This window comes from Cataglyphis hispanica, chromosome 3 (genome assembly GCF_021464435.1).
Source record: "Cataglyphis hispanica isolate Lineage 1 chromosome 3, ULB_Chis1_1.0, whole genome shotgun sequence".
Lineage (NCBI taxonomy): Eukaryota > Metazoa > Arthropoda > Insecta > Hymenoptera > Formicidae > Cataglyphis > Cataglyphis hispanica.
In genome coordinates, this window is record NC_065956.1 from 11,268,926 (window position 1) to 11,292,557 (window position 23,632).

At 32.0% G+C, this 23,632-nt stretch overlaps 1 protein-coding gene across 1 annotated transcript in view; it reads left to right on the forward strand.

Annotated features, from left to right (window-relative positions):
- Positions 1 to 21,776: 21,776 nt before the first annotated feature.
- Positions 21,777 to 23,632, forward strand: part of LOC126859234 (nephrin-like) — a 223,107-nt gene continuing 221,251 nt past the window's right edge. Inside the window, exon 1 of the mRNA XM_050610297.1 lies at positions 21,777 to 22,764. The gene's annotated coding sequence lies outside the window, so the exon portion shown is untranslated. The remainder of the gene's footprint in view (positions 22,765 to 23,632) is intronic.

Below are 23,632 nucleotides of genomic sequence, written 5' to 3' on the forward strand. Positions count from 1 at the left end.
CGTGTTGTCGATAGAAACGGCAAATTGGCATTTGCATCAATGGAATTATTGTCATGATGTATCATCGCTTTTCTCTAATAAATACCGTCGTTCAAAATCGATAACGTATTGATTGGCACGGAGGAAACTCATCCGATATGCAAGAACATTAGAAAACTGTTTTTCGATAGGTTGATGAATAATCCGGATTTTGTACAAGTATTGTGCATGAAATCTTATGACTGATTAGATTTTATAGCGTTCATAACTTTAACAACTTTATTTAGATCTGACAATGAGCTTGGCAATATTAAATAAATTTCAAAATTACATAAATAATAAATTACAAAATAAAGTTTATTTTTTCTAATTTTTGCATTGCTTAGATAGTATTAATTCATAATTTTTAAACATTAAAAAAAATTAAAAAAAAAAAAAATTTATGTGAAAAAGAATTTATAAATAAGATGCAACATCTCGAATATAAAATAAACTAAATCAACATAAAATTCATATGTGTGTGTGTGTGTGTGTGTGTGTGTGTGTGCGTGTGTGTACATTTATATATATTTATATGAGTTTAAGCAATGAAATAGTAATGTAATTAATATCAATTTTTGTCGTCTAATTATTGTAAACAAACATTATCTTAATTAATGACTTAAATATCTTTTCAACGCACAATATGCTATTTTTAAATTCTTTGTTATATATATTTAATTTCATTATATATATTTAATTTATTAAATTCTTTGTTATATATGTTTTTATATATCTACAACATGCGCTCATTAGAAATTCTATCCATTTTCTCAATTTTCCATTAGCATGTATACAGTAGAATTGTGTAATATTTCGAATTGTTCTTTCTACTATCTGAATACAGCTATACATTTAAAGTTTGATATTTAATTTGTACTCGAAAGCTCTTCCTTTCAATTTTCCATCCTTTTTTTCACGTGTTTTTGCTTTATTTTATTTCTTCATGTAACTTGTTATTATTTTAAAAGCATTTTACGCACTGCTTCCTTTTTAATGTTAACAACTTTTTACATAAATTATATTATTATTCTTATATAACTAATTTTGTTCAGAAAATTTTATTCAAAATATTGTTTTTAATTCCAAAATAGTATAAATAAAAATTAAGCATAATCATCAAATAAAAAGAATTTTTTTCAAATATTATATTTTTTATTTCTCTCTCTAAAGTAATTAATAAAATATGTTTTCTAATAAACATAATTTTACAATTATATTTCTAAGTAATAATTCGCGTAAGTGATGTTTGCACTTTAATGCATTTCCTCAAGTACAATACTTTGTAAGAATACTCTCGGTGCTATATTTGAAAAAAATTTAACTTCACTGATAGTGAAGTTAAGACAAAGAAGTGACAAAGAAATTGCAAAAAGCTCTCGCAAAAATTATGCATAACCAAGTGTTTCTACCTAATTGTTGATAATGATAAAATAAATCAAATCGAAAAAAAGATCATAGGCCAAAAATCAAAAATATTATAAAAAAATAATTTTCTCTGTAAACAAAAATATTTTAACTTCAAAAAAATATTTTATCTTTTCTTAAAAAAATTTTTTATTTAAAAATATAACTTTATTATCTTATTATATAGGCCACGATATTGTATAGCGATATAAGTTTTTTCTTTCGGAAAACTTTTATCCATTTTAAAACATTTTTTAAGGACTGACAGATGCTGAATTGTGCGTGAATCAAGCCAAAAATAGCAAACCGAGTTCATGGTGGTTTCACCATCAAGATAAAGGTGATGGACGAAAAAACTGACGAAACTTTGAGACGTAACAAGAGAGATGAACTTTGTATAAAATCGGTACTCCTGAACGATTGTTACAAGAATCCAGAAGAAATTAAATCGATTAACATCGATTCGATTAGCACTTTGAGAATAAATGTATGTTGAGATTAGCTATAGCTATATTTTTAATATTCTGTTTGCAAAATAAGTTTTTTTAATACATTTTATGTAATTATATTTTTACTGTTATCCTAATTTATCCTAATATTGTTTATTTCTTTATCTTCTTATGATATCTTACGTTTTATGATATCAATTTTATCTACCTATAAAAAAATTACAGTTTGTCAAAATTTATTCTATAATAATAAAACCAATATACAAAATGTTCAAAAAAATAAATAAATGTTAAATAAAGTATAACTATATTTATTAGCATGGCTGCATAATATATTACGATGAGAATAAGGAAGGGCGAGATTCACTGCGTCAGCAAAATTTTGACCCTCGTTAAACTAGCAACTCCCACCACAACAAATTAAAATAAAACATATGCCAAAATTAAATGTTGTTTAGGCGTTAATTTGGTATTCTATTCCTGATTTTAGTTTTCAAAATAACCCTAAATAGCACTTAATTTTAGCATATCTTTTATTTTATTGTTTTAGTATGGATGTTAGTTTAATGAGAGTAGATTTTTGAATTTATCAACTACAGGTGCATCAAATTGTCACCTGCGGAAACAGAGAGAGTATTCGAGCTTTTTCCTTCGGTCTTCAGTGCTATACGAAATAGATGAACATCTAATGACTTTTATTCAGAAAGTAATAGGAAAAGCAATGCGAAGTTATTTTAGTTACGTTAAAATAATATTATATACACATTTTTTTCACAAGACAATTATATAAAATAGAATTATGTAAATATACCTTAACAAAAACTTTAATAAAACTTAAAAAGAAACATTGTAAAATAAATATTAGATATATTATTAATTTATAGAAAAAATCTATACGAAAATAACATTTACTGAAAACATGTGTGCAAAAAAATTAAAATATTAAAAAAAATTTTTTATTACAAAAAAGTTGATTAAAGTCAGAAACAAACAAATATAACTTGTTTATGAAGTTAGTATTTCATTCAAATAAAAGAAGCGTTCTTGCATTTCATTGATTAAATTTCTCTCTTTCTTTCTCTCTAGAATCTTTTCAAAGAGATTCACTTCTACAATTTCCTCTTTACGTACATTCTTAAAAAAAAAAAAAAACATCTTTTTATGAAAATTGTCAGGAAATTATTAAAAATTTATAATCCTAATAGACTATTCCTTGTTTTTTTGGCTACGATAACTCTAATATATTATTCTTTCGACATTTTTGTCGATCACTTGCACTTTTTATTTCGCCATTGACCGCGGTCCATAAAGATTTCTTCTAGTTGCGGCTCTTTCCTTAGAGTGGTTTGTACGTTAAAAGCAACGCTTCCCATATAGTTTCCCTTTTTCTACTTTGTGACCCGGCCAGCTCTGCGCGTCCGGTTTCATTTTTCTACGGTGAGAGAGGATGACACTTTAATTAACTCTTTGAGATCCGGCATCTACGTAAACTTAACGACGGTAGTTTTTAACTTTTCTGCATATTTTTTTCGAATATGTCCAGTAAATAATTACAACTTCTGAACTATATTTTTAGAATGTATATCGTATCTAACGATAAAAACATGCAAGTTTATTTTGCAGAAATCGCGCTGGAAATCTGTCGATATCATATTGTATTATCTAATCTAACATATAGCAATAACTTTGAAACATACACACATACATATCAATTCTGCAATATATCTAAGTTATTATTTTTATTATAAGTTATTATGGTTATTATGGTTATTATATCCGCAAAATATTTAAAAATTTTGATAGATTATATATATTATATATTAATATAAATATAATTTGGATTTTTTACTTCTACAACTACACACATTTAGATATTAAAAATTTTCTTTGTACATACTTGATGTATTATTAATTTCGATTGTTTTTAGCTGCGTTTTTAGTTGCTGTTTTTAGCTGTGCTAACTTGTTGATTAATTATGGTATAATGTTTAGACAGATAATGCTAACAATGAGACATCAAGCAATTTATTCCATCGGCTGAATGCAATACTTCAAACAAGTCGTTTTAACCTAACCGCGCTAGCCACTGAAACAACACAATTGTTATGCCTGCCTGCTGTTTCTGACAACAGTGAGTTTGTTTACCTTTCGTATATATAAATAGAATTCTTGTTCTCTACTGAACGATGTAAAACAAGTCATAAAATCCGAGCATAGATAATAGAGGTTATAGCTTTGCCGAACATATTCTCTGTTCCTATAAAAGCAGCAAAAGCTGTTTGCTCGCATAACTTCAAAAATACAAGTATTAAGATAAACTAAAAATATTACATAGAACAAAATAAAAGAAAGCTAATTCTCCTCTAAAATATATTTATGTATGCGTATATATATATATATATATATATATATATATATATATATATGCCGTATTTTTTTCTCCTTATTCTCGTTCTATTCTCCTGACTATATATGTCGATAAATTGTCATTCTTATTGACGTAAACATCGTGATACATTTTTGTAATACATATGCGATGCTTCTTTTTCATCGCATTTAATTTTCTTTTTACACAAAAAATATTATTAGCACATTAAGATTTTATGTACATCTTCGAGAAATATTTCGGCGCTATTGTCGGATTGTTTCGTAAGAATTTTTGGCAAAAACAAATTATCAATTAAAAATCAATAAGCCGACAACATATCATAATTTCGATGTGTTTTCTGTATTTTCTGTTCTCCCTCATTATGTCTATTTTTCTCTAAAAGCAGATCTTCTTTGTCAATTTATCTTGAGAGCCTGGACGGGGCATCTTTACAAGCGAGTATAAAAGCACGCTGAAGCAACAATACTTTCCCCGTTAGTCGCGCCGCGACGTTTTTGCATTTCTCGAAAAGAAAGAGTTACTTCCCGCTAATGCTTCTCGACGGCATGCATATTTATTATTCGAGAGTCAAGAGATGGAGACTCGCCGTCTCTCAGATTTCAGTGCTTCTTCCGTCCAACGCTGCGTACGCGGTTCTTTCTGATGATATCAGAGATTTGTAGTACAAGTTTGAGGGTTAGCAAAATTTCTTCGTAAAAAAATATATTTATTAAGTCGCAATGACAAGTTCCGGATTGGATCGGATCGGATACAAATGGTGAGATCGCAATTCACTTTTAATCCGCGCAAACGTAATTTTTTTTACACGTACAAAGCGTTTCATAAAACTAACATTTTTCACATTTTTTGACGAGAGCGAGAGAGAGAGAGGAGATAGATAGATAGATAGATAGATAGATAGATAGATAGATAGAGAGAGAGAGAGAGAGAGAGAGAGAGGGCTTCTTCACAGCAAACTGAATTATTACTGATTTAATATAGTTTTTATCTAAAACTGCAAATGTCAGATCGGGCTCTTGCTCGCGTCAAATTATTTTTCAATTAAATTCTTTTGCAGCAAATGCGCGCACGTTATAAGAACTGCAAGGCGCAAGGATTTTACAGAACATAACGCTGAGACGTAATGGAAACAGCTGGCAGAAGCTTACAGCGATTTCCATAAAATCGGACCATTAAAATCCTGTACAGCTGCAAGCTCACGGCAGCCGTCTTCATCCCAAAGAATGTTTCACCAGAGCGAAATCGATATTTCAAGAAGTAAGAAATATAAAATAACAAAATGTTTATAGTCTCGATGTAATTTTGTCGATATTTTTTTTAACGCTTTCTTTCTGAGATATTTATTCTTATCTAATTACAAGTTTAATAAAAAAATCATCATCATTTTATAATGATAATTTATATCATTTCAATATCAAAAATTGAATTGTAAAGCAACCGCGAATGTTGCCTTGCTTTCTTTTTCCCTTATTAAAATAAAATATTTCAATGTATAGCGACCGCAGTTCATAACAGAATGCGTGGTCTTTTTAAGCATTTTGAGTAAATTTTCGTGCATATGTGCGATTACATACTAAACAGAGCGAGAGATATAAAGAAAAGCCAAAAAAATAGAAAGGAAAACGTAAAAAACAAGAACTGAAATAGAAACGCAGCAATTGTATGGGCGAAATATTTTTCAGTAAATCTGCACACGTACATCTTTTATATCCTCGTCCCGTTCTCAAGATTCGTTTTCGCTATTTTACTGATCCAAACGAACCAAAATCGCGCGAGCTTCGATTCTGTTCTTTGCTTTTCTTTTCTTGCGAATATATACGCAACGTATCTCAATGCGAGTGAGAATGCTGTAATAGTATATAATATATGTATTTTTTAAATATATCTCGAAATTTTTCCATATGTGTCTCTCAGAATATATGAAATATATGATCGTCAAATCTCATTCTTCAATCTTCATTAAGAAAGCCAAGAAGAATATAAAATAGTTATTACGTTTTTCATTCTGACAGATTTCATGTAAAATAAGATCTTTACATTTTTCTTATATCCCATTTTTTTAATAGATATATTTACGAATAATAGAACGTACATCTGGTGCTGCTGGTTAAAGCGACAAACGAGAAAGAAATGTCATAAATGCTTTGCGTTACATATAACGTAATAAAAATGCGTAATACTCTCGATATCGACTTCATAAAGAATTCGATGTTTAATTTCCGGCTTTCGAACTGTCAACGCATTCAAACTTCTTTCAATATCGAGAGACAGCTGCTTTCAAGATGAAGCTGAAGCGAGCTACTATTCTCTTTGTCATAAAAAAATACTGATAAACGTTAATTAAAAGCACTACTTTACATACCTATCTATTCTCTACAGAAAGAGATGCTCTAAAAACAATAAAAAGTAAATATGTATGTATTATGAATTTTTTATGTTATTTAAATCGAAATATTATATTTACAGCCAAATTATTAAAATATTTGATATTAAATATAATAAATTGTAAATAATATGCTCTTTAATGAAAATATTATGTAAAAGAAATTAATTATATATTTGCCACACACACACACACACACACACACACACAATTTATAGTTAAAAAAAGGGAACCTATTTTATATTATGCATGAGTTTATCCTGTTTTTCCATCGCATTTCTGCAGACTCTTCTTAAAGATTACAAATTCTATCATTGTATAATCACAATCGAAATATAACAGCAGACAAAAAATTGGCTAAAAAAAAAAAGACAAAATGTACACTACCGTACGCATATTAAATATCGCGCAACACTTTAATTGTTGGAAGAACTTTCATTTCCTTCATAAGAAATCCGCAAGTGTAGGTGCGATAAATCAAAGCCAAACCTCGTTCCCTTTTCCCATTCGCACGCACTAAAACGGCAATTCCATCGAACTTGGGCACGCGGGAACACTTCGCGGCACCAAATTGGATTATTCGCTTACCGAAATCCCCGAACCGTAAACTCCCCAACGGCACTTATTCCCCATAGTTTACAGAACAGAAAAAGGTAAGATGACGTCGTAAAAAGTCCATATGGACACACGTTCCCATATTCTCGACCTGTAAACGCTCGTCATCACCGTAAGTTTTATCCGAAAACATTTCACCGCTCTTCTCGAATTATATGTATTTATATGTGTATACAAGAAAATTAATATACAATTTTTATATTCATAATTATATTAATTATATTAATTATCAACATATCTTATTAATGTGATTGGGTTATTTAAGAATCCGATATAAATATATACGGCTGCTTTATCATTCATCAAGATTTTATCACATTTCCATATGTAATTTCAATATTTTTTAATTGATGCTTAAATTGTGAGAAATTATTTATTAAATGTCATTCACAACTAATTGTAATCAAATGTGCGCCACATTATATGTATATATCGTAACAAATGTCGTATCTGCAAAGTTCTCGTTTTCAAAGTATACGCGGGTCGCCAACAAACTAAGCGTTAGCTGTTAAATATTCATACGGGCCCCGTCTACGGTACCATTATAATATAGTCTTAGCTAATTCAGCTCGTTATCGCCGAGAACCAGTTCGAAGTAATTCCGGCTCAGCGAGTCAAGATGACTTCGCCGATTATTGCAACTCCGAAAAGGCTGGAAGAGACGCAAGACATTTATATCACGTTCCACGTCGGCAAATTAGAAAGAAGCAAAGAATTCAGGATAAAATTAAAATGAACTTTGTTATATTTAATTAATTTGTTGCTCGCCAATATGATACGCGCACATGAAATTAATAAATTCGACGTCGATCGAAGTATCTTCGACCTGCTGACAATACAAATCTAAATCTTCGATGAGACGGAGTTCTGATGACAGTTCCGTTTGCACCCCGAAGAGTTCTATCGATTATTATCAACGTCCGAAGCTGTAAAACCAAAGATGAAAAAGTTCTGGCCACTTTTAGTTATACGCTCTTAGAAAATTTCTAAGTCCCGAGGGGGTAAAATTGTTTTGGGGATTTCGGAGTTCTGATGACAGTTCCGTTTGCACCCCGAAGAGTTCTATCGATTATTATTAACGTCCGGAGCTGTAAAACCAAAGATGAAAAAGTTCTGGCCACTTTTAGCGGAAGATGAGGTGCCAGCTCTGAGATTCAAAAATTGTTTAAAAATATTTAGAGGCCGGAACTATTACTAAAACCTATCAGGAACTGTAGAACTCTTCGAGAACTATAGGATACGACGATTTAAATGGCATTTTTCGCATTTTGCGGTGCCACGAGAAGTTGGCACCTCATATTTTCAAAATGCAATTTTTTTAGGTTTTTCGCCGGAACTATTTCTAAAACCTATCAGGAACTATTTGGGGTGCAAATAGAACTCTATAAAACTTTCGATTTTTGAAAATGCGGTGCTAACTTCACACCGGTATACATATATAGCAATTTTATTGCATTCAAGTTTTTATTAATTTTTTTTCTATATTTCTTTGTTATTACATTATCATAAATCTAACTTTTTCTATACGTCGCATACGTCAAACATTATAAATTTTAGATAAATAAAATCTTAATAATATGATATATTACACACAGATTGCTTTTTTAGCTTAAAAAAAATTTCTCTCATTACATTATTATAAATAATAAAAATTACATGTGATTCTTTTTCTTGAGCACTTATTAATCGGCATTCTATATATAATATTTTGATGGTTGAAGCTAAATTTGTGCGCGCGCGCGATCAGAATATCTATCTATGACTCATGTAAATTTTACAAAGATCGCAAAAAGTTTTACGATTAGCTCTATATTGCAGTTGATTTATTAAAATCAAATGTATCATTAATGAGTTACGAGTGAAATCATAGCATAAGAATAGCTTTATTGGACGTCTCAAAATCGCGAAAGAAAAGCGCGCTTTGAAAAATATGAAAACCATATGCTATTATTGCAAATCTTCAGTTTAATTAGGTTTAAAGCGCTATATTAAAGACAAAGAACCTATTAGTAATTCGTGGAAATTTTGCAAAGGACCGAACAAGCCCCAAATGCGGCTCTCGCCTGCAGTCCGCTGATGCATCTGGATTAATGAAACCCTGAATGCAACTCTGACGGATTATGAATGTTAACTCGCATCCCTTTGCCGAGTTAAGCCTCGGATATGGTTAGGATCAAACTACCTTTGCATTCACGCTACTTCAGAATGTGTTTATATACGCTAGAAGATCTACTCTAGATATCCTGTAACCTAGACGTTCTTTGAGATTTAAAGCCGATATTTCCTAAGACTAAGAAAAATTTTAGAAATTTGTAATTTTTTCAATTGTAAATTCAAAATAGCAAATTTTGTAGATATTCCTATTTTTATAAAGACAAAATAAAACTGAGAAAAGTAAAATTTCGTTATTTAATTTTACTTAAATTTAAAAAATTTAAATCTCGGGAAAGGAATAAACGTGATAAATATATTCCTTGTGCTGAACGTACAAGGAATATCTACAGTTCTATAGTCTCGTATTGGTCGGGCGTTTTAATATCAGATAATCGTATAAGTCGCGAGACAATTCGAGCCGATTCGATATTACATAGCTCAGAAGGAAATGAGGCGCCACGAGTGGCACGGCTCAATTCTCTAACCAAGCTTGATCGATGGCTGCATTATGGCCTAGTCCTTTGTATACATGGCACTTGCATGTCACAAATTGCCTAATCTCTCACTGCGAATTTGCGCCTCTTGTGACTAATGCCGGTAGCCAATTCTGTTTCGCGGAATCGCGGCTAATTACGATTTTACGGGATCGAATATATCATCATGCCGTGTAGGTGGATTTCGTTATACGTGCCAGACAAACGGAATATTAATCGGAAATACGTGCTTCCGTTCGGTATCACAAGGCGCGTCTCGTATTTAACGACTCCTCATAAATCATCGATTCATTTCCTCTTGCTCCAAAAATTAAAACAATTGATGAATAAATCAAGTTTGTATGATTTTATGCAAATACTTAAATATGCGAATATGATAATAAAGTAATTCAGAAAAAAAATTGATTCATAAATTTGTGCTATTCAAAATCTGATATTATTATACATTCAACGTTATTAATGTCTTAAGAAAGAAAGAGAGAGAGAGAGAGAGAGAGAGAGAGAGAGAGAGAAAGAGAGAAAGAGAGAAGTTATATTTCATACATTTTTTTTTAAGAAACTAGCTCATTTTTTAAATAATTATTTCTCTCAAAAAAGGATTATTAATTGTCAATAGAGATAATTGAATAATGTGTATTGTCTTTTCCAATATTAAAGTATCAGGGAATTTTTCTTAATACAACGTGGATATTTCTACAGACAACTTTTCAATGAAATATCAACTGAAAGTGCGTTCTTTCTCTTTCTTCCTCTTTCTCTGCACACCCAGAAAATGTAATATATATAATTAAAAAACCTATCGATTCCATTTAATTTCCGCGCTTGCGCGATCACCGAATTATAAAAAGTCGTCCGTAACCATAACAGTGTGTAATGTACACCTCTCTTTCAGTATTTTCTTCCTCAATTTCTGTAACGAGGTAATGGACGTTCCCACGAGACACGAGTGTCCTTGTGCGGGAGCGAAATTTATGATTGGCTCGCACTCCCGAAGTAGCACGGCGAACGTAGAGCGCGTGTTTATCCGCCACGGATGCTGGTAAGTCTAATGGGGTGTAAAAGGGCCGAAGGTATATGGCAAATGGACGAATGGGTCAACGAGCCGTATACCGAAGGAGAAACAGGGCGAGAAAATGCACTGGATCCGAGAGAAAAGTGCTCGCGCACCAATCAAATAAATCACTCGTGCCGAAGCCTGATCCGTCTCTCTCTCTCTCTCTCCTTTTCGCGGTTTTTTTCTCTCTACGCATTTTCCGCCGAGCATCTCTCTCCGCCTGCGCAATATAAATTGCGACGCAAACTTCGGTTCGCCGAGAACTCGTTGTACCCAGCTGGACCGATTTTTCTCGTAATTACGTTTCCATTCTCGCGATGATTGCTTGCTACGTAATCAGAGTTGGGAAAAGAGCAGATACTTTGGATAAATCCAAGAAATACAAGCGATCGACGATTTTTCATTTTTATGCTTCTCGAGTAAAAATAGAGGGCAGATTATGAAAATATATTGTATACATAATCTCTAATATGTAGATAAAAATAAAAAATTTTTTTTAGTAAATTTTGAACTTTGCACCGTTTTAAGGAGAATGCTTGAAGCCGTTCTTGTTTCGTAACATTAACCAGATTTACTGAGCAGTAATTTTTTATTTCGTTCCCTCAGAAATAATATGCGGATGTTATGTCAGAAACAGTAGTTGTAGTGAAATAATTACAAGCTGCTTACTACACATGGAAATAAACTTATCTGTATATTGTAAATGGATTTTGCGCAGTATGGATTTATCTAAACAAATTTTTCAGTTTCTTTAATTATAATAAAGAAATAATGCATTTATAATTTTTACATAAGAAGTTTCAAATTTTTAATTTTGATACCTTAAATTATATTTTTTTTTTAGAAAAAAATATTTTTCTACAGAAAAATGTTAAGATTTTTTACTTTTTTTGTTATGTGCATATCTTTTTTTATTATAATTTTTATTATTCTAATTTACTTTATAAAGTAGGTATATATATTTAGAGTATATATTTGGAATTTTCTATTCTCATTACGTAATTTGTTAACTCGCATTTGTAAGCTTGGACAAATAGACAATTAAAATTCGAATTGCATTTAAACTCGGAAGAAATCCTCAGCAATTATCATTGCAATTCAAATCGCGTTACAAAAACCAATTTCCATAAATCCCGCGACAAGCTTTTGTACTGTTTTAACTGGTTCTGCATGGCCATATAGTCTAGTTTAAAATTCCTTTAAATACTAACTTATACAATGGCAAAATCTCTCAGAGAAAAAAAATATTTTAATAAAATGTAAAAATTATTGAAAATATATTGTGAATTTCGTCTTTGAAAAACTTGGATTAAAGCGTTAAAAATTCTTGCGCTATCAATTAATGTCGCAAAGAATTATTACAAATAAGTAATATTAAAGTTTAACGATTTCATTGTATTTTTCGAAGTAAAATAACATGAACCAAGCAATGCAACGCCACAAAAATAAGCGGTAGTCTTTCGTGTAAGTTTGTACAACCCAATTATATGAAAATTTTGCTACAAAAATCAGTTTTATTTCACAAATTTTCTCACGGCATCACGGGTAAAGTCGCTGGCGCTTTTGTTTGATTTTACATGATAGGGACATCACCCCGTTAGCTAAAATCCCGTTAGAACATCGTTAAGCGGAGTGGAAATTCTGCGAAAGCGACACTTTTGTCAAAATCAGAGACACATGTGACATTCGAGAACAAGAAATACGATTTCATGCTTTTCAAACTTTCATGCTTTTTCAGCCACGAATAAATAAAATCGTCATACGTGAGAAAAAGGTTCGCGTCGTAAGTAATCGGAATCACAGTTGTTTTAATGTCTCTACTTTTTTAATTGTAAAAAAAAAAAAAAAAGTAAAAGTGCTTTTAATGACAAAAATCTTAATCAAAACATTGTACAAAATTTTATAGATTTTTAATGTTGAGTTAAAAAGATCTAAACAGCAATTTCTGAATGAAACAAAAATTTAGCTATAAAAATAAAAACGGCAATTTTCCAAATACATGCCATGTAACAACACGGAGCAATTTACCGAGATTTCTCGGGCGCTTTTCGTAATCAAGCGTACATAGAGAGCAACGAAGAAAAGTGCAATGGAAAAAGAAAAAGAGACAAGACGGGGGAGATCTTTGATAGGACCGATAAAAGTGTCAAGCAGTAACGGCAGCGACGTGCAAGGTTTCGTTGAGATCCTAAAAGGCGAAGGGCCAGCAATAGCGATGGCACGAGACGAGAACCGATAGAGCGCGGAAAGAGGAACGCTATTTGCGACAGAAGATAAATTTTACGAGGCATAGACTACGACCCCGTAAAAATAGTGGCGACGTTAATTCGGCGACGGTGCATCGAACGTAAACGTGTCTAACAGTTGTATTATGTCCGTTCGTGTACAATACGTACATGTTTACGCACACTGCACATACACACATATCATTTCGGAAACTCTTGATTTTAACCGATGAATAAAAAAATGTTCTATCGTGAATGTGAAATTATGACGGTGCATATTTTCTTAAAAGCGTAAAAAGGATAGCATGTTAATTGACTATTAGAGATTATCATATAACAAAAAAAAAATATTTAATAAATATAAAATATATAAATATAAATTATAAAATATTAAAATTGAGAATGGAATGTTAAGTTAAAAAAAGTAGAGTATTCACAATATTACGCAAATTATTTCTTTAAAAAATAAAATTAATGATTATTATAAGAGAGTAACGATAAGAATAATCACAATTAATTGATTAATTTATCATTAGTATTATATAATATGAATGAATACAATTATTATGATGATCTCTCTAGATAAAATCTCAAATAAACAATAAATATTATTTATCGCCTGTTTGAATTACAAGATAGTTTAGATATCCTAAATGGAAACTATTTCTAGACATTCGACATTAGTAGAAAACCACGAGAATCAATTAACAAACGAGATTGCATTGTTCCGAATCACATCGAGAACTATTCCGTTTTCCATAGAGAGGACGCGGGAGGGGGAGGAATCGTTGTTTATGTAAGTGACATAACTGTTTCCCTTAGGTATTGATATGCGATAAAGAAGCAACTCACAAATAGCTTTTTCAGCTCTTAAACGCAATTTTTACGATCATCGTTATTAAGTAAAATTTCAGAACTTTATGTTTAAAAATCTATCGGATCTCTGTAAAATTTGATAAATTTATAATGAGCAGAATCATTATTTTTTTTACGACAAAAGCTGTAAGATGTAATATCACCTTTAATATTAAACGTTTAAATATAAAAATAATTACACAATATTATCTTTTAGCATCATTTAGAATTATCAGAGAAATTTTGTAAAATTTAAAATATATAAATTTAATTTTAACGTGTATTTTAATACCGCTCAGAATGAAACAAAAATATAACAATATGTAACATGTATAAAATAAATAAATAAATTAAAGTATTTATAAATTATCGATACATGTAATTCAAATTTAACAGCTTATTCGAAACGATGCTTTACCTACTTAATACCAAATAATATCTACCCGAAACATTGTCCATTGTATGTGACCATTGTATATTATTCAAATCAATAATTGATACTACAAATAGGATTTACATCATTCATAGTCTTTTTTGTTATCAATATTTGTTATTTAAATCCGATTCATCTCTTTTGCTTAAAATTAAAATGGACATACAAAACTATGTATAGCCTTATCTTTAAATAAGGATATAACAAGATAAAAGCAATAATAAGATAAAAAAATCCATTCTGAAATATTCAACGAATATATGTAATTGCAGAAAAGTTTGTGTTTTTAAATAGTGCATATTTTATAACAAACTTTTTTCGGAAATCATCTTTTATATCAGCGCGTTTCATAATTTTGGCGCATTTATTTTTTCCTTGTTTCCATTGCAGAATTATAATAACAAATGATGTTGCTGTACTATTTAGATGATAGTTTAGATTCTAAAAGAATTTCCATCATCAAGATAGAGCAAAAAAATATATAGAAATGTAGATCGAAAAATGATACGAAATATATTCATCTGAAAAGTAAATTTTTAAAATTTAATCTTTCGTTTTTATTGTATTTTAGATTTTTCTAAATTGGAGAGTTTTGTTGACAAAAAATTTAATTCATTTGAAAGATGTAAAAGTTAACTTTTTTGTATGCAATATACAGGGTGTTCGATTTCTGTCTATGCCGGTATTTCGAAAACTATCACAGCTAGATAAAAAATTCAAAAAGTCCTTTCTTTCAAATTCAAAATAAGATTACTTTGAGATGATTTTTAGCATGATTATACCCCTCCATATTGGATTTCGGGAAGGGGGAGAATTTTCCCGAGACAATTTTCAAAAATTCGTTGCTAGTAATATTGAAGATAGACCCTTTTTTATGTCATATGTGATTGGATTCATTTTTTTTTCGAGCCCTGTCGATTGATGTTATTTTTGTAGAAGTTTCCCATTTGAAAAATTCGACTATCCTTCCTTCCTGAAATCCAATGCAGAGGATTGAGGACTACAATTTAATCGTATTAGAAGTCATTCCAAAGTAATCCCATTGATGGGGCTTTTTGAATTTTTTGTCTAGTTTTGATAGTTCCGAGATATCGGCGTGGATAGATTAAATTTCAGCTTCATTTATTTCAATTGCATATTTTTATTTAATATTGTAAACTTGTATCTTGTTGTATGTGATACGCTTCTCGGGTGTCGGAAATCCTTCATTAATGGCAAATACTAGAGAAGAAAGGTACGAGAAGGAGAGGCAAACATTTTTGATAAAGCTATCGTGTCGTATCGCGTGTCTGGTGAAAAGCGAGCGCGGCAATCGATTCTCGGGTTCCTCTCATGATTCAAATTTCGGCCTGAGGTAAAATTATCGCTCGTGTATTGCGTTAAGCGGAATTTATAGCTCAAGATTTCTGAGAAGATGCCACACAGTAATGAAGCCATTATTTCAATATTCCATTACACTCGCGTGCATAAAAGTTGTTAAAACTTTAATATCGAAATAAAAATATTATCAGAAATGTCAAAAAAACAACTGTCACTTCCCGCATGGCTTCTTTAAAAGTGTAACTTTATTCGATATAAAATCTCAAACAACATTATTCTAATTGAAATTAATGTAAATTTTTGCATATATACGGAGATATTTATATTAAAAATTAAAAATTAAAAATATTAAATTTTTTTATTTTAGATATCAGAAGTTGAGTCATCAAAATTATATTACGGACATATTGTATGAACATTATATAGATGAAAAAACACAATTTTAATTATTCAAGAACATTATATATAATAAATATTATATTCAATTTAAATGACATCATTACAATTAAAGACACTATTTATAATATCTGTTAATTTTTCTACTTTATTTTTACATCAAAAATTTTCCATCACTCATTTAGTTGCAAAAAATTAAATTCGATCTCTAATTTCAGAAGAATGAAAAAATAAGGCATGATTGTCGAATTGCCATTTGTCCGCGCAATTTTCCAACTAAGTTAATTTCGGGATATCTATGTGCGATCTGCGTTTGCGTTGCCATAATCACAAGATCATTATATAGATGAGTCTACGCGCGATCGCCGTTACATTCGCTGCTCGTAACGATTACGTCTTTATTAACCGCGGAAATCAGAATGACCAGAAACGCTCGGCCGCCAGCGCCTCTAATTAACACAGCTAAAGCGAATTACTAGCGCCCGGAATTTCATCGCTAAAACGAGTCCAGGAAAACACGGAACGGCACTTTTGCGCGGAGTTCCGAATCGTCTGCTGGCAGTGATACGAGTTTCGCATTCAGTAGCAAAAACCCACCGGTCCCCTGACAACTCGCAATCGCACTTCGTTTCCCCTCGTCCTTTTTGTCGCGTTCGCGTCTTCGTGATTATCTTCCAGTGCCTCCATATCGCAGCCGCTTTTTTATACAATAGCGCGCGGGTTGATAACAATGGTATCATCATCGGTTAATTGCATTTTTTTTTATTTTTGTATGGAACAGGATCATTAAGGATGATGGGATTGACGGCTGATAAGAATGCGATTTCGTTTTTTTTTTACATCTATAAGTTATTAAACGAGAAGAAAAATTGTATAATCTTTTTTGTATTCTCTTTAGTATCATTTCTGAAAACTGAAAAGTATTGTTTTCTAAAAATTATGGTAAATATTACGGTACGAGATAAATAAAAGAGAGATTAATTATATTTTTTCGTAGCTCTATTAATATTATAATAATAAAAAATTAAAAATATAATATAGAATAAATTTAATTTTGATGACAGTATATTAACATATTATTTTGAAATTTTTTTTTCGGATAATTATCTTCGATTTTATTACATTATTAATTTTTCTTCTCTCTTTTCGAATTTTTATGCAGAAAAGGATATATATGATATATTATATATCAAAGAATAAAATTACAAAAAATTAATTTTTAAGTTTTGCATTATAAACTCCTAAATTAAATTTTGATTTATATATTTAAATTATCTTATTATAATAAAGTATATAAAAATAATATATTTTTTAATTTATGTAATTTAAAAATTTTTTAACTTTATAAAAATGAAAATTTGAAAATGTTGGAGAATCGTTGTGTTAAACTGACATTAGCTAACGTGCATCATTTGATAGCTGTCAAAACCAACAACGTGGTCAACGCCTAATGCGAGTGAACCATAACCATACGTTGTAGTACACTTTATTGGTACACGACGTAATCAAGCTTACATACCGGTTTCAATCATGTTCGTTGCGGTTATCGATATCGCCCCTCATCAACCGTCAATCCCATATCGATCCTATAAATTAACTGTCACAAACGCATAATAAATCTGAGAAAATCATATTTTAGACAATATGTCGTCAACAATTAACGACAGCTTAACAAAAATCAATCAAAAGCAGTTTATAATACGTTATAAAAATAAAAAAAATTAATAAAAATAAGACTCACCATTATAGAATAGTATTGTAGAATAAATTATATCTCAAGCGCACATTACAGAATAAAGCTGCAGTATCCAGAACTAAAAAAATATATAAAATAGCCATAATTCATGCCTTAATTGATAATAATACTGTAAATTTTTGTTAGGCATTTCTAATCATAAATTAATATACTTACATTATATATGGTGACTCATGATCTCATGATCGGCGGATAAGAAGAGAGGTATATTAATCGAACGAGTGCGATTCGAGATCGATCGAATACACGAATTAAAGACGATCGTCCGATATTTCATTCGGCATTTTCGAAACACACGATACGCGACATTCGTGACACACTCGACGTTTCCGAGACGTAAACAAAAATTCTGACTCATACACTGACTGACTGACACAATTTCATTAATCGATACTTTTCTCGGCACTCCCGAAACATTATTCGATGCTTTCAGGATCTTATTCGGCATTACTGACTTATACGCGAAGTGATTCACGTACAGCAAATGGCACGACTTCGTCCTTTAGACAAAGGTTTCGTAGCGATCACATCGATCGTGTACATTAATTACTGCATAACGACGATCGCTCGATATCTCACTCGAGATGCTTCCGAGATGTTTTTCGGCACTACCGATACACATTCGCATATAAAAATTACTTCGACGTGTAAAATCCACGTAAAATACAGAGCGATTCCGTTACACTTGCTAATCGATGCGACGCGAATATAAAACTAAGATGGTGCCGCGAGGAGGGAGGGAGGGAGGAGGGAGGGGGAGGGGGGGGCAATGTGTAGCCAACAACGCGGTAACACGATCCGTGTATAATGTACGGAGTATGTCGTTCGCAAACGATACAATTCTTTAACATAATTCCTATCAGTCATATTGACAAATGATCAACGTAATAAACGCCCGACGTCTTAATCGATATTTCCAAGACATTATTTGACACTGTACTAAGTTACGGTATATATAAATTTCTCCGATGCATAAAATCGACGGCAAGTTCAGAGTGATTTTTTTTCCCGCCAAATAACCGATGCAAATGGTGGCGCGAGATGGTAACAATAATCAATCACGTATCGCGATCTATGTAAGGACGTGTGAATGATACGATTGTCTAATTGACAATCTAATTGACAGTCTAATTAATTTCGTCGACAATTTTTTCGTGCGCGAAATCGTGACAGCAAACGGAGCGTTTCGTCGACGGAGTTCACATTACGATCGAACGAATGCGATTCACATCGATCGCGTATATCAATAATCACACAACGACGATACGTCACTCGACACTACCGCGACCTTATTTGACATTACCGTACTCGCTCGCATGTATGAATCACTTAGATGCGGTAAAATCAACGGAGAATGCACGGAGTGATTTCGTCCCGCCAAATAACCCACACGACACGAATGCAAACCGAACATAGGTGAGACACATGTTCGAGCACAGTGTAGACATCTTTTCGCTATTAGAGGCGCTATTAATGCCGGAGCGTTCGATCAACCAATTAGAAGAGAGTCTCAATCTTCGCCCTGATTGGTCAATCGAAAGCACTAGCACTTGTAGCCTCAAGATAAAGATCTAATCGCTGTCACATGTATGCAAAGAGTATATCATTAATGAACGATATGATTATTCAATTATTATTTTTTTCAAATCGTCAAATCATGAATAATGACTATTGCTCGATATCTTATTTACGCTCTCAAAAGAACTATTCGATATATCCGATACTAAATCTCTTACTTAGCATACAAAATTATTAAATGCAATATTTTTCCGCACAACAGATTACGATCAAGCAAATGTCATTCGCATCGATTGCGTACACTGATTGACGTATTGTAACGATTATTTGACATCTTATTCGATTCTTCCGAGACGTTATTCGGTGATACAACTGATATTTATTCGCACGTATGAATTATTCGGATGCGTAAAATCAACGGGGAACGCGCAAAATAATTTTGTCGCTTCAAATAAGCGATACAATATGAACTTAATTGGCTCTATAAACGAACATAATGATCTAATATACATTGAGATCTATACAAGGAGTATACATTCAAAAGTTATACGGTTAATATTTTAATTGCCAATTTTTTAAATTATCGTTACGATATAAATTGTTATATGTATATACATATTAAACGTAATATACATATATATTAAAATGATGGAATTAGCCACTGTCTTGAAATAAATCTTTTTTTTAAGAATATTGTTCGCAAATCAAATTGACGAATGCATTTGTTGCTCGACATACAGACTTGCAAAATTTTGGCCAATATATTTTTACTTTTAATCATTATTTGAAAAAGATTAAAGAAACTATAAATCTATAAAATCTATAAAAATTTTGTGTCTTGTGACATTATGCGGTCGATTTATTTGTTGGAAACCACTATTAAGTTGGATATTCGAGTCGTCATTAATAAGACCGTTTACAGTGCAGCGAAAAGCGTCTACGTAGAACGTTAGTAGAGGATCTAAGCAGCACTTCCGGGAAACAACGGGGCGGCAACTCGGTAACGCGGAGCGACTTTGCAACAATACATTCGGTTTAATCGGGCAGAAAACCACGCTTCGTGTAGGGACCCGCGTATATTCAACAGCGAGCTTAAATGCACGCTCAGCTCGACGTTTCTCTCCGTCTCTGTGTCTCTCTCTCTCCCTCTCTCTCTCTCTCTCTCCCTTTCTTTCCGTCTAAATCAAGAAAGCAGACAAAGCCTGTTTAGTCCTTCGCGATCTATGTCAAAATAAATTCGACGTGATTTAATCGAGAAAGCTAGAATCAAAATTTTTTATTTTTTTCTCAAAAGTTATGATAAAAGTGGAAAATCTTTCACATATGCAAAAATTTTTGTATAAACTGTCTTTACATTTCTTTAGCAAAAGAAAAAATGAAAATATTTTATATTAACTTTGTTTAATTATGTCATTTTTAGGAAACACCGAAAAAAAGAGATAAATAGTTTTTGTCTTCATCAAAATCCTATGTAAACTCGATTTTCAATGCATATCGGATATGAATTAAAGACCATTTAGGTGAATTTTTGCATACGTTCGCTCTTATATTCTGCTGTATCGCTATAATACATATTCATATACGAATTGATCAATCGCACGATTAATATAAATATAGTGTAGTGTATTGCTATCTTCATATTTGATTATTCATGATTGGCCGACGCATTTTCTATGCATTGTATTACTCCATCTGTGTAAGAAATGCTTCGAAAAGTTTGCTCGACCAATTAGGATAAAGTCTCTCTCCTGATTGGTCAATCAAATGCTCTAAGGTGCTATTACGCTATACTAGTGCTCCATCTCGTCTCCCCCTATGTTCAGTTTGCATTCGCGTCGTGTCGGTTATTTGGCGGGACGAAATCACTCCGTGCATTCTCCGTTGATTTTACTCATCCGATTTACACGTGCGAGCGAGTACCGGTAATGTCAAATAACGGTAGCGTCGAGTGAATTGTCGTCGTTGTGTGATTATTGATATACGCGATCGATGTGAATCGCACTCGCTCGATCATAGCCTGAATTTCGTCGATGGAACTCTCCGTTTGCTGTGACAATTTCGCGCGCGAAGAAAACTTTTTCAAGTATAAGTATGAAATATCGGAGGCGATCTTCATTATCGATGAAAATAATATCAGTCAGAGAATCGTTTATCTCATTTGTTCCGATTGGCTGGTCAAATCATTCGAAATATTTTTAATGCGGTGAAGTACACTCTACATGACGTCACAATCTATATTTTTTGCGTCTATGGTACAGGCAACGACTACGCGGTCGCGTACACGTCAGTCTGTTGTGTCTCGCGCGCGTTGTTTTTGCTCGTCGCGAAGGTTGCGTGTTTTCACTCCAAATCGAGTCGAGTTAGTTCTTGAATCTCGGGAGTGGACGTGTGGCAACTAACAATTATATGCGGAAAAGTGTGTAAAATGTCGCGAAAATGGAAATATCGCGTCGCCAGAAACATCGCGGGACAACAATTACGTCGCGAGTATATGTGACGTTGTACTTGCCTGTGGCCGGAGCGAATTTATTCTGCGCGAATTTATTCTGATATCTAATTTCGTCGCATTTCCTCGTCGTGTGTGCCGAAACCGTGAGGAACGCAACCGAGTGAATTTCGACAGTAAAATTGACTCACACAGGCCAGAACTATCGAGTCATGGACTAACTTCACGAACTCGTTGCGTCGCAAAAAAGGTGGAAATATAGCGCTTCTTGCGCGGGACGACAATATTTACGTCATACATATAGTGACCATCGCCGATGGCATCGCGTGAGTTTACTTCAGTTTCCTATTTCGTCGCGAGTGCGTGTATGTGTAGCGTGTATGCCTGTATCAAAAGTGGCTGCGAGTAAATTTTGAGAGTAGATTTAGCTTTCGAACTCGAAACTTCGAACTTGAAAAGTGCGAGCGGAAAGTATCCCATTACGTTGCATTAAAGAGTGGGATAACGTATGTGCGTGAAGTACGCGCGAAATCGTCGACGTCGCCATTCGAATTTGAACGCATCGTCGTTAAGCGATTATTTGGACGTGAGATATTCCGAATAATAAATGATCGCTCGCGGACAAATATTCGATCGTGAAACATCGCCCTCGAAATGAATATTGCGTCGCGGACTGTCAAAATGCTCAAAAACGGGGACGACTAGGACATTCGTTATAAATTTTCTGGTCTTGTTGGACATTGCTCCGAAATGAAAACGACGTCATGGATGTGAACGTCAAACACAATCGATGAGAGTGGGGGGCCTCGTACATCGTTTTGATGCTCTCGGGTTGCAGTTTTGACGATGATGGTGAGTGTCAATTTAAAATAAAAATGATCAAATTTAATAGAGTATCGATGCTTTGCTTTATTTGATGTCAAACATTACACAAGCGTCAATATTATCTGCCATTTTATTATAGTTTGATTATTAAAATAAAAAAGATTTTTTCTCTAACATATCAAACGAAATCTAGCGAAATTATCGATACTGTATTAAATTTAAACAATTTTTTTTCATTTTCTATACAATCCTGCGTAATCGTATTTCGTGTGTATTGTAAAATGGCACTATTTGATGACAAAATGTATAGGAAAAAAGTACATTAAAAAAATATCGATGTATTAAAAAAAATATCGTGTACTATAATTTGGAATATGTTAAATTATTATTTTAATATATATCTAGAATTTGAATTTTTAGGATTTTAACAGCACACGTAAAAAAAACCATTTAAGCAAATATAAAAATACTTGCACCTGCTGAATAAAGAACTAATTTAAAATAAAATATTAAAAACACATCGAAGAAAAAGCAACTTGACACAAATATTACTTTCCATAATTGATAGCATTAAAAATTAATATTTTGCTTCGAAATATTTTCTGTGAAAAAAATTGTATTACTAATTTCATGTAATTTTATACGTATAAATGACATCAATATTATAATATTGGTAAGAAATTATCGATTTTGATAAAGTATTTAAATATCAAAATATAAAAAGTGTAAAAAAATATCGAAATATGTATATATCTTTCACGCGCACGAACACAAATACTTTAACATCAGTATTTACATTAACGGATTTTACTATCTTTTATTTTATTATTTCGCATAATTCTCATCAATTATCAAATCATCTTTTCGAAAGAAGGGAATAGCGACACATATAGCA